The sequence below is a fragment of the Nicotiana attenuata genome, unplaced genomic scaffold (assembly GCF_001879085.1).
Source record: "Nicotiana attenuata strain UT unplaced genomic scaffold, NIATTr2, whole genome shotgun sequence".
Taxonomy (NCBI): domain Eukaryota; kingdom Viridiplantae; phylum Streptophyta; class Magnoliopsida; order Solanales; family Solanaceae; genus Nicotiana; species Nicotiana attenuata.
This window is the reverse complement of record NW_017670254.1, coordinates 1,546,139-1,558,661: the sequence shown is the minus strand read 5'-3', so window position 1 is coordinate 1,558,661 and position 12,523 is coordinate 1,546,139.

The following is a 12,523-nucleotide window of genomic DNA, read 5'->3' as shown; positions in this document are numbered from 1 at the left end:
GTGCTCAAACTCTCGCAATTATGTTTCTTTCCTGTTTGTGTTCATGCTTCAGAATATCCCTAATATGTGGGCTTTTAAAGCCAATATGATATTGTGCCAACCTTTGCTTTGAGTTTCTCTAGTAATCCTTCTTCTGAACTGCTATAAATTAGTATGTGTTCCATTAGTGTAGTCAATTTTGAATATTTCTGGGTTGTGATGCTTGTTTGGAGTTGTTATGTTTATGTATGCTTACTTTCTTACAATGCCTATTTAATATTGTATCCTTTCATGTCTCAATCTGAATACTTGCACTAAAATTCCTAAGGAATTACGGTCTACCGATACGAGCTTAGCAACGCAAAATGGTGTGACGGCCCGGTCGGTCGTCTCATGAGTTACCGCTCCGTTTTCCCCATTTCTGCTTCTTATTGCTTTGTTATCCGTGTTTTGTGGTATTGGGTTGGTTGGATTGAATCCGGAATGGTTTGGTGAAGTTTGAGACACTTAGTCTCTTTTAAGGAAGTTTAAGTTGGAAAAGTCAACCGGATGTTGACTTGTGTGTTAGAGGGCTCGGATGTGAGTTCTGATGGTTCGGTTAGCTTCGGGAGGTGATTTATGGCTTAGGAGCGTGATCAGAATGGGTTTTGGAGGTCCGGAGCAGAATCAGGCTTGAATTGGCGAAGTTGATATTTTGGCGACTTCCGATTGATAGGCGAGATTTTGATTTAGGGGTCGGAATGGAATTCCGAGAGTTGCAGTAGCTTCCTTATGTTATTTGGGATGTGTGTGCAAAATTTCAGGTCATTCAGACGAGGTTTGGTTGGGTTTTTGATCAAAAGCGTATTTCGGAAGATTTTAGAAGCTTAGACTTGAATTCGATGTGTTTCGGGTGATTTGATGTTGTTTGAGGTGTTTTGAGGATTGGAACAAGTTTGAATAAGGTTTTAGGATGTGTTGGTGCTTTTTGTTGTGATCCTGGGGGCCTCGGGATGAATTCGGATGGTTAACGGGAAGATTTGGGACTTGAGAGATTGCAGAAAATTTGCTGCTTCTGGTGTTTGCGCACCTGCGGTTTGGGGCCTCAGGTGCAGCATCGCACGTGCGGAAGGGAAGGCGCAAATGCGATATGGAGAGGTAGAGTCAGGAACCGCAGATGCGGTATGGGGACCGCACCTGCAGAGTCGCAGATTCGACCAGTTGACCGCAGATGCGGTATGTGGCCGTTAAGTGAGTCCCATAGAAGCGGAGGAGTTGACCGCATATGCGGTACCGCAGAAGCAGGTTTTGGACTGCAGATGCGGAAAGGCCTGGGCAGACCATATATGTTATTTCATTTCGCGATTTTGGGTTATTTCACCATTGTTGCCTTCGACCTTGGAGCTTTTGGGGCGATTCTGAAGAGAGAAATCAAGAGACTTCGTTAAGGTAAGGAATTTTGGACCTAAAACACAATTCTATGGTAGGATTTCATGGATTTAGGGCGGTAATTAAAGGAATTAAAAGGCTAAAATGGAGGATTAGGGCTTGAGTTTTACAGACTTCTAAATGGGGATTTAAGGGGTGATTTGGACTCCGATTTTTGTGTTCTTGATATGTATGAACTCGTGGGAAGACGAGGAATCTAATGATGTAAAAATTTCTGAGTTTCGAGAAGCGGGCCCGGGGCTCGGGTTTTTCTAATTTCGGAAATTTGGTATTATTTTGATTGTTTTCGCTTGGGCTTCGTCCCCTTAGCATACTTTAACGTCCTCGTTGTGATTTTGGATAGATTCGACGCGTGTGGAGGCCGACTCGAGGGGCAAAGGCGTCGCGGAGTAGTATTTTCACCGGTTTGAGGTAAGTAACCATTGTAAATCTGGAACCGAGGGTACAAAAACCCCGGTAATTGACTTGTTTTGATAAACGCGGTGATGCACATGCTAGGCGGCGAGCGTGTGGGCGTGCACCGGTTGGGATTTGTGACTTGGTCCATCCCGTAGCGACTATTAAGCCATGTGTTTGGTTTGGAAATATTATATCATCCCGTATTTTGAATATTTATTCTGTGTTATGGGCTGTATGTCATGCTTGGGGCCTTGTGCCGACCTGTAGAAACCCTTAAGGGCATTTTGACTGTCTTCCTCACTTTACTTGCTAAAAGCATATCATCAGTCATATTTTACCTGTTAAATGTCTAAAACTGGTTCATTCTGTTCATTTTGAAAAGAGAGTTATTTCGACTAAGTTCCCTTATTTTCATTGTTAAGCCCGAGAGGCTGTGAGATTAATGACTGAGAGAGGTCGAGGACCTAATTGTAAGGATATTAATATATATATGTGAGCTATGGATTGGGCTGCACGCATATAGATCGGGCTGCACGACGCAACGATATATAAATATATTGGATCAGGCTACGCGCCACACCGATATAATGCTTGGGCTGTAGGAGCCCCTCCGGAGTCTGCACACCCCCAGTGAGCATAGTCGACTATAAATATATGGGTCGGGCTACACACCGCAGTGGTCACTATGATTTCTATCATTATGAGATATAAATGAGTCGAGTGCTAAGAGTGAGTACTGAGTGATGAGAGTTGAGTCACGAGTGATTGAGAGGCTGCCTGAGAGACCATATTCTAAGTGACTCTTTGCCCGATGGGCCCTATTATGATGTTTCTACTGTTTCACTCTTCTTTTAAATAAGCCTCTGATGGATATATTGCTAAATAACTGATTTCAATGTTTTAAATTGAGTATGATAATTTATATGACGGAACTGATTTTAAAGTTATACATTTTTGAACTGCTCGTCACTGCTTTCAGTACTTATTTACTTTGGTTACTTACTGAGTTGGAGTACTCGTGTTACTCCCTATACCTTATGTGCAGATCCAGGTGCCCGAGCGGCCGAGTGAGAGTTTTCTAGTTATTCAGCATTTGTCGGGGATTTTGAGGTAGCTGTATGGCGTCCGCAGCCCTGATTTCTCCTTTCTATCTTGTTATCTTTTTCGCATTTCCTAGACAATTGATGTAGTAGATGTTCGGACTTGTATTAGAGGCTCTAGACTCGTGACACCAGATTTGTGGGGCTGTGTAGTTCATGTTTTATTGACTTCCGCATATTTATCTGTTGTTTTACATGCTTATTATAAAAATATGGTATTTAGACCTGCGTAAAAATGATTCAATGTTTAAGAAAAAGGGTTGTGGTTAATTGTTCAGTCGACTTGCCTAGTAATGTGATAGGCGCCATCACGACCGGTATTTGGGGTCGTGATAAAATGGTATCAGAGCCTAGGTTACATAGGCCTCGTGAGTCATGAGCCAATTTAGTAGAGTCTCGCGGATCGGTACGGACGTCTGTATTTATCCTCGAGAGGCTGCAGAACCTTTAGGAAAAACTTCATATTCTTGAAATCCTTGTCGTGCAAATTGTTGATCCGAGTACTAAACTTCTATTATTCCATTCTCTCACAGATGGTGAGGACAGATGCTACCGGGCAGGATGGACGACCACCAGTGCCACCAGCTGCGACCACCAGAGGCCGAGGTCGCGGTCGAGGCCGTGGTAGGGGCAGAGCAGCTAGAGCAGCACCTGCAGATCCACCATCTGTGCCTATTGTGATTCCAGGCCTTCAGGAGGCTTTAGCTTAGATCTTATCAGTGTGTACCAGTTTGGCTCGGGCGGTCTCAGCTACTACAACCGCAACTACTTCACAAACCGGGGGAGGGATCCAGACCCCCGTTGCTCGCACACCTAATCAGGTTGTGCAGGGACTACAAACATCAGGGGCACCTCCAGCCCAGCCGGTTGCACCAGCTCAGGAGTTTGTAGTACCAGTTATGCTGGATGATGAGCAACGTCGACTTGAGAGGTTTGGTAGGCTCCAGCCTCCGTCATTCGGTGGTACAGAGGGCGAGGATGCCCAGGGTTTTTTGGATAAGTGCCAGCGGATGCTTCGTACAACAGGGATTCTTGAGATAGTGGTGTGGCATTCACTACATTTCAGTTTTCGGGGGCTACCTTCACGTGGTGGGAGGCGTATGAGAGGCATAGTCCTGCTGGTGCAGCGCCCCTTACTTGGCATCAGTTCTCTGTTCTCTTCCTAGAGAAGTACGTACCACAGTCGTGCTGAGAGAAGTTGCGTAGGTAGTTTGAGCAACTGTGTCAGGGGGAGATGACGGTGATGCAGTATGAGATGCAGTTCTCTAAGTTAGCCCGACATGCAGTTTGGTTGGTTCCCACAGATCGAGAGAGGATCAGGAGGTTTGTTGATGGCCTCACATACCAGTTTCGGATTCTCATGACTAGAGAGAGGGTGACTGGTGCTACATTCGAGGAGGTTGTGGATATTACCAGGGAGATTGAGTTTGTCCGTTGCCAGGAGTGAGAGGAGAGGGAGGCCAAGAGGCCTCGAGGATCTGGTAGCTACAGTGGTGCTCCTTCGTGGGGCCAGTTTCAGCCCGGCAGAGGCCGAGAGTTCCGACATGGTCAGTCTGATCGCTCAGGTTATCGAGGGGCGTCATCGGGTCATGGTTCCCATAGTTCACACCAGGGCCATTCATCACTTATTGCCCTTCCAACTCAAAGCTCATCCTGTGCTCCATCTGTTCAGGGCTCTTCTATACCGAGTGCATCTGCTAGTCACTCCAGTGCGAGGGGTTCCCTTTAGTCCCCATCTCCGGTACTGGGGAGTTGCTATGAGTGCGGGGAGTTTGGGCACATGAGGAGGCAGTGTCCCTGCCGTGTTGCTAGTTCATCCCAGCAGAGGGGTCAAACATCAGCTTCAGCGCCAGTTGCTCCACCACCACCCGCCCAACCAGCTAGGGGTGGGGATTAGTCAGCCAGGGGTCGCCCCAGAGGGGAAGGTCGATCAGGGGGCGGTCAGGCCCGTTTTTATGCTCTTCCCGGCAGACCTGATGCCATTGCTTCTGATGTTTTCATTACATGTATTATTTCAGTCTGCCACAAAGATGCCTCTGTATTATTTGACCCCGGTTCCACCTATTCTTATGTGTCATCATACTTTCCTCACTATTTGGGTACTCCTCGTGAGTTTCTTGCTTTACCTGTTCATGTATCCACCCCGGTGGGCAATACTGTTGTTGTATACCGTGTGTACCGGTCGTGTGTGGTGACTATTGGGGGGCTGGAGACCCGAGTTGATCTTTTATTATTGAGTATGGTGGATTTCGATGTCATTCTGGGCATGGATTGGCTATCTCTGTGTCGCGCTATTCTAGATTGTCATGCCAAGACAGTCACATTGGCTATACCTGGTGTGCCACGGATCGAGTGGCGTGACTGATTATGTTCCTAGTAGAGTGATCTCTTTCTTGAAGGCCCAGCGTATGGTTGGGAAGGGTTGTCTATCGTATCTTGCCTTTGTGAGGGATGTCGGAGCTGAGGCTCCCAGTATTGATTCTATCCCAGTTGTGAGGGATTTCCCCTGATGTTTTTCCTGCAGACCTGCCGGGCATGCCACCGGACAGGGATATTGATTTTGGTATTGACCTGGTCCCGGGCACTCAGCCCATTTCTATTCTGCCGTATCGTATGGCACCAACGGAGTTGAAAGAGTTAAAGGAGCAGCTTTAGGAACTCCTGGATAAGGGGTTCATTCGGCCTAGTGTGTCACCTTGGGGTGCGCCGGTTCTGTTTGTGAAGAAAAAGGATGGCACTATGAGAATGTGCATTGATTATAGGCAATTGAACAAGGTAACCGTTAAGAATAAGTATCCGTTACCTCACATTGATGATTTATTCGACCAGCTTCAGGCAGCGAGGGTATTCTCCAAGATTGATCTACGTTCGGGTTATCACCAGTTGAAGATCAGGGATTCGAATATTCTTATGACGGTCTTCAGGACCAAGTATGGTCACTATGAGTTCCTTGTTATGTCTTTTGGGCTGACCAATGCCCCAGCAACGTTCATGCATCTGATGAACAATGTGTTCTGTCCTTATCTTGAATCATTTGTCATAGTTTTCATTGATGATATCCTGGTATATTCGCGTAGTCAGGAGGAGCACGCGGAGCATTTGAGGGTTGTGTTGCAGAGATTGAGGGAGGAGAAGCTTTGTACAAAGTTCTCCAAGTGTGAGTTTTGGCTCAGTTCAGTGGCATCCTTCGGACACGTGGTGTCCAGTGAGGGTATTTAGGTTGATCCAAAGAAGATATAGGCAGTGCAGAGTTGGCCCAGACCGTCCTCAGCCACAGAGATTCGTAGTTTTCTTGGTTTGGTAGGCTATTATCGCCAGCTTGTTCAGGGATTCTCATCTATCGCATCGCCCTTGACCAAGTTGACTCAGAAGGGTGTTTCATTTGTATGGTCGGACGAGTGTGAGGAGAGCTTTTAGAAGCTCAAGACAGCTTTGACCACAGCTACAGTGTTGGTTTTGCCATCAGCTTCAGGTTCATATACCGTGTATTATGATGCTTCGAGAGTAGGGATTGGTTGTGTGTTGATGCAGGAGGGTAGAGTTATTGCTTATGCTTCTCGTCAGTTGAAGCCCCATTAAAAGAACTACCCCGTTCATGATTTGGAGTTGGCTGCCATAGTTCACGCGTTGAAGATTTGGATGCATTACTGGTATGGCGTATCTTGTGAGGTATTCACTGATCATCGCAGTCTTCAGCATTTGTTCAAGCAAAAGGATCTTAATTTGAGGCAGCGGAGATGGTTGGAGTTACTTAAGGATTATGACATCACTATGTTGTACCATCCGGAAAAGGCCAATGTGGTGGCCGATGCTTTGAGCTGAAAGGCAGTGAGTATGGGGAGTTTGGCATATATTCCAGTTGGGGAGAGACCTCTTGCGGTTGATGTTCAGGCTTTGGACAATCGATTCGTGAGGTTGGACATTTCGGAGCCCAGTCAGGTATTGGCTTGTGTGATTTCTTGGTCTTCCCTATATGAGCGCATCAGAGAGCGCCAGTATGATGATCCACATTTGCTCGTCCTTAGGGACAGAGTTCAGCATGATGATGCCAGAGATGTGTCTATTGGAGATGATGGAGTATTGAGGATGCAAGGCCGGGTTTGTGTGCCCAATGTAGATAGGCTTCAGGAGCTGATTCTGGAGGAGGCCCATAGCTCGCGGTATTCTATTCATCCAGGGGCCGTGAAGATGTACCGGGATCTGAGACATCATTACTGGTGGAGTAGAATGAAGAAAGATATTGTGGGATTTGTAGCTCGGTGTCTCAACTGCCAGCAGGTGAAATATGAGCATCAGAGGCCGGGTGGCTTGCTTCAGAGGATGGATATTCCAGAGTGGAAGTGGGAATGGATCACTATGGATTTTGTAGTTGGACTCCCTCGGACTTTGAAGAAGTTCGATACTATTTGGGTGATTGTGGATAGGCTGACCAAGTCCGCGCACTTCATTCCTATCTGTACTACTTATTCTTCCGAGCGATTAGCAGAGATATATATCCGGGAGATTGTTCGGTTGCATGGCGTCCCAGTTTCCATCATTTTAGATCGGGGCACTCAGTTTGCTTCCCAGTTCTAGAAGTCTGTTCAGCGAGAGTTGGGTACTCAGGTACTGTTGAGCACAACTTTTCACCCTCAGACGGACGGGCAGTCCGAGCGCACTATTCAGACATTGGAGGATATGCTACGCGTTTGTGTTATTGATTTCGGAGGGTCATGGGATCAGTTCCTACCGCTTGCAGAGTTTTCTTATAACAATAGCTACCAGTCGAGTATCTAGATCGCTCCATATGAGGCTTTGTACGGGAGGCGGTGTAGATCTCCAGTTGGTTGGTTCGAGCCCGGTGAGGCTAGGCTATTGGGGACATATTTGGTTCAGGATGCCTTAGAGAAAGTGAAGGTGATTCAGGAGAGACTTTGTACAACGCAGTCGAGGAAAAAGAGTTATGCTGACAGGAAGGTTAGAGATGTGTCCTTCATGGTCGGTGAGAAGGTTCTGTTGAAGGTCTCGCCCTCAAAGGGTGATATGAGATTTGAAAGAAAGGGAAGCTGAGCCCGCGGTTCATTGGGCCTTTTGAGGTACTTCGGAGGATTGGAGAGGTGGCTTATGAGCTTGCCTTGCCACCCAGCTTGTCGAGTGTACACCCAGTGTTCCATGTTTCTATGCTCCGGAAGTATACTGGAGATCCGTCCCATGTTCTGGATTTCAGCACGGTTAAGTTGGAGGGTGATTTGACTTATGATGTGGAGCCAGCAGCTATTCTGGAGCTTCAGGTTCGGAAGTTGAGATCAAAAGATATAGCTTCGGTAAAGGTGCAGTGGAGAGGTCGGCCCGTGGAGGAGGCTACCTGGGAGACCGAGCGGGAGATGCGGAGCAAATATCCTCACCAGTTTGAGGCTTCAGGTATGTTTCTTGACTCGTTCGAGGACGAACGTTTATTTAAGTTGGGGAGGATGTGACGACCCGGCCGGTCGTCTCATGAGTTACCGCTCAGCTTCCCCCATTTCTGCTTCTTATTGCTTTGTTATCCGTGTTTTGTGGTATCGGGTTGGTTGGATTGAATCCGGAATGGTTTGGTGAAGTTTGAGACACTTAGTCTCTTTTAAGGAAGTTTAAGTTGGAAAAGTCAACTGGATTTTGACTTGTGTGTTAGAGGGCTCGGATGTGAGTTCCGATGGTTCGGTTATCTTCGGGAGGTGATTTATGGCTTAGGAGCATGATCGGAATGGGTTTTGGAGGTCCGGAGTAGAATCAGGCTTGAACTGGCGAAGTTGATATTTTGGCGACTTCCGCTTGATAGGTGAGATTTTTACTTAGGGGTCGGGTAGGAATTCTGAGAGTTGCACTAGCTTCGTTATGTCATTTGGGATGTGTGTGCATAATTTCAGGTCATTCGGACGAGGTTTGGTTGGGTTTTTGATCAATAGCGTATTTCGGAATATTTTAAAAGCTTAGACTTGGATTCGATGTGTTTCGGGTGATTTGATATTGTTTGAGGTGTTTTGAGGATTGGAACAAGTTTGAATAAGGTTTTAGGATGTGTTGGTGCTTTTGGTTGAGGTCCCGGGGGCTTCAGGATGAACTCTGATGGTTAACGGGAAGATTTGGGACTTCAGAGATTGCAGAAAATTTGTTGCTTCTGGTGTTTCCGCACCAGCGGTTTCGGGGCCGCACGTGTGGCGTCGCACGTGTGGAAGGGAAGGCGCAGATGCGGTATGGAGAGGTAGAGTCAGGAACCGCAGATGCAGTATGGGGACCGCACCTGCGGAGTCGCAGATGCGACCAGTTGACCGCAGATGCGGTATGTGGCCGTTAAGTGAGTTCCGCAGAAGTGGAGGAGTTTACCGCATATGCCGTACCGCAGAAGCGGGTTTTGGACCGCAGATGCGGAAAGGCCTGGGCAGACCATATATGTTATTTCATTTCGCGATTTTGGGTTATTTCACCATTGTTGCCTTCGACCTTGGAGCTTTTGGCGCGATTCTGAAGAGAAAAATCAAGAGACTTCGTTAAGGTAAGGAATTTTGGACTAAAACACAATTCTATGGTAGATTTTCATGGATTTAGGGCTGTAATTAAAGGAATTAAAAGGCTAAAATGGAGGATTAGGGCTTGAGTTTAAGAGACTTCTAAATGGGGATTTGAGGGGTGATTTGGACTCCGATTTTTGTGTTCTTGATATGTATGAACTCATGGGAAGACGAGGAATCTAATGATGTAAAAATTTCTGAGTTTCGAGAAGCGGGCCCAGGGCTCGGGTTTTTCTAATTTCGGAAATTTTGTATTATTTTGATTGTTTTCGCTTGGGCTTCGTCCCCTTAGCATATTTTAACGTCCTCGTTGTGAATTTGGATATATTCGACGCGTGTGGAGGACGATTCGAGGGGAAAAGGTGTCGCGGAGTAGTATTTTCACCGGTTTGAGGTAAGTAACCATTGTAAATCTGGAACTGAGGGTACAAAAACCCCGGTATTTGACTTGTTTTGATAAACGCGGTGACGCACATGCTAGGTGGCGAGCGTCTAGGCGTGACCGGTTGGATTTGTGACCTGGTCCGTCCTGTAGCGACTATTAAGCCGTGTGTTTAGTTTGGAAATATTATATTATCCCGTATTTTGAATATTTATACTGGGTTATGGGCTGTATGCCATGTTTGGGGCCTTGTGCCGACCTGTAGAAACCCTTAGGGGCATTTTGACTGTCTTCCTCACTTTACATGCTAAAAGCATATCATTAGTCATATTTTACATGTTAAATGTCTAAAACTAGTTCATTCTGTTCATTTTGAAAAGAGAGAATTATTTGGACTGAGTTCCCTTATTTTCACTGTTGTGCCCGAGATGCTGTGAGGTTAATGACTGAGAGAGGTCGAGGACCTAAGTGTGAGGATATTATTAAATGTATGTGAGCTATGGATCAGGCTGCACCCCGCAGCGATACTTATATGGATCGGGCTGCACGCCACAGCGGTATATAAATATATTGGATCGGGCTGCGTGCCGCAGCGATATGACGCTTGGGCTGTAGGAGCCCCTCCGGAGTCTGCACACCCCCAGTGAGCGTAGTCGACTATAAATATATGGGTCGGGCTGATGCCGCAGCGGTCACTATGATTTCTATCATTATGAGATATAAATGAGCCAAGTGCTGAGAGTGAGTACTGAGTGACGAGAGTTGAGTCACGAGTGACTGAGAGGCTGCCCGAGAGGCCGTATTTTGAGTGACTCGTTGCCTGAGGTGCCCTTTTATAATGTTTCTACTGTTTCACTCTTCTTTTAAATAAGCCTCTTATGGATATATTGCTAAATAACGGATTTCAATGTTCTAAACTGAGTATGATGATTTATATGACAGAACTGATTTAAAAGTTATACATTTTTTAACTGCTCATCACTGCTTTCAGTACTTATTTACTTTGGTTACTTACTGAGTTGGCGTACTCACGTTACTCCCTGCACCTTGTGTGCAGATCCAGGTGCCCGAGCGGCCGAGTGAGACCTTTCCAGTTATTCAACTTTTGTCGGGGATTTCGAGGTAGCTGTATGGTGCCCGCAGCCCCGATTTCTCCCTTCTATCTTGTTATCTTTTCCGTATTTCCTAGACTGTTGATGTAGTAGATGTTCAGACTTGTGTTAGAGGCTCTAGACTCGTGACACCAGATATGTGGGGCTGTGTAGTTCATGTTTTATTGACTTCCGCATATTTATCTGTTGTTTTACATGCTTATTATAAAAATATGGTATTTAGACCTGCATAGAAATGATTCAATGTTTAAGAGAAAGGGTTGTGGTTAATTGTTCAGTCGGCTTGCCAAGTAATGTGATAGGCGCCATCACGACCAGTATTTGGGGTCGTGACAAATGGATACGGAGCCGGTACGAGCAACTAACTCTTACTGACGGTAAAAGGATGAATGTGGTGTGTCACGGTCAAATCTACCAGAATAGAATGGTGAGAGCTTTCAACAAGAAGATTAGACCGGGGAAATTCATACCGAGGCAATAGGCATTGAAGCGGATTTCCCGCATCAGGATAAAGCAAAAAGAAAATTCTCTCCTAACTAGAAAGGTCCTTACATGGTTTAGCGAGTGATGACAGGAGGAGCACTCATAGTTGCAGAGATTGACGAAGAAGTGTGGACAAAACCTATCAATTCGGGCATCCCCAAGAGATATTGTGTTTGAGATTGTATTTGCAATTTCTTCTGATGTAACATGAAATACGCTTGACCTGATTCCCATTTAAGAGGGGATACGTAGGCAGCCCTGTGTGTTCATTCACATTATAATAAAATCTTCATTCCCCTCAACGGTTAGTAATTGGGGCAACATTTTGAGTTTTCATCACCCTCATTACGTCAAGTATCGCCATGAAGAGTATCACCGAAAGTATGCATTTGCCACACCTCCTTTTTTACCCGAGAAGGGGGTATAAGGGAGTTTTTTCTAATTTAAGTGACAATCGAAACGGAATTATATATCAAATTCAGAGTCGCCACTTGGGTTAATTTATGGTGTCCCAAGTCACCGGTTTAAAATCCCGAATCGAGGAAGTTTGACTCTGTTTTACAGTCCGCGAAACACAGAAATTCGGGTAAGGAATTTTGTTAACCCGGGAGAAGGTGTAAGGCATTCTCGGGTTCCGTGGTTTAGCACGATCGCTTTAATCATACTTGGCTTAATTAAATTGTCTAATTACTTATTTTTTAAACTTATGTGCATCTACCTCTTTTAATTAAGAAATTATCCTAAACGAGTCACGCGTGCGTGTACTCATTTGTTTGGCGCGTCGAAAATCATGTCACGCGTACGTGTCCACAATTAATAGCGCTTTATTAATATTAAGAAAGTTTAGTCGAAGTTGCGTGAACGCATACCCCGATTTTGTTTTTAGAATCATAATTATGTCACGTGAACGTGTACACTATCATGATGGTTTATTATTAATCGTGGCTAAAGTAAACTACGAGGTTCGTTATTCACTTCCTAAACTATTTTTTGGTTACTGTAAGGTCAAGAGTTATGTCTAAACTCATTGCTTTTGAGCTTGAGGGACATAATTAATTTGAAAAGAAAAAACTAAACCAAATACTATTCACATTTATAAAGAAATCCACCAAG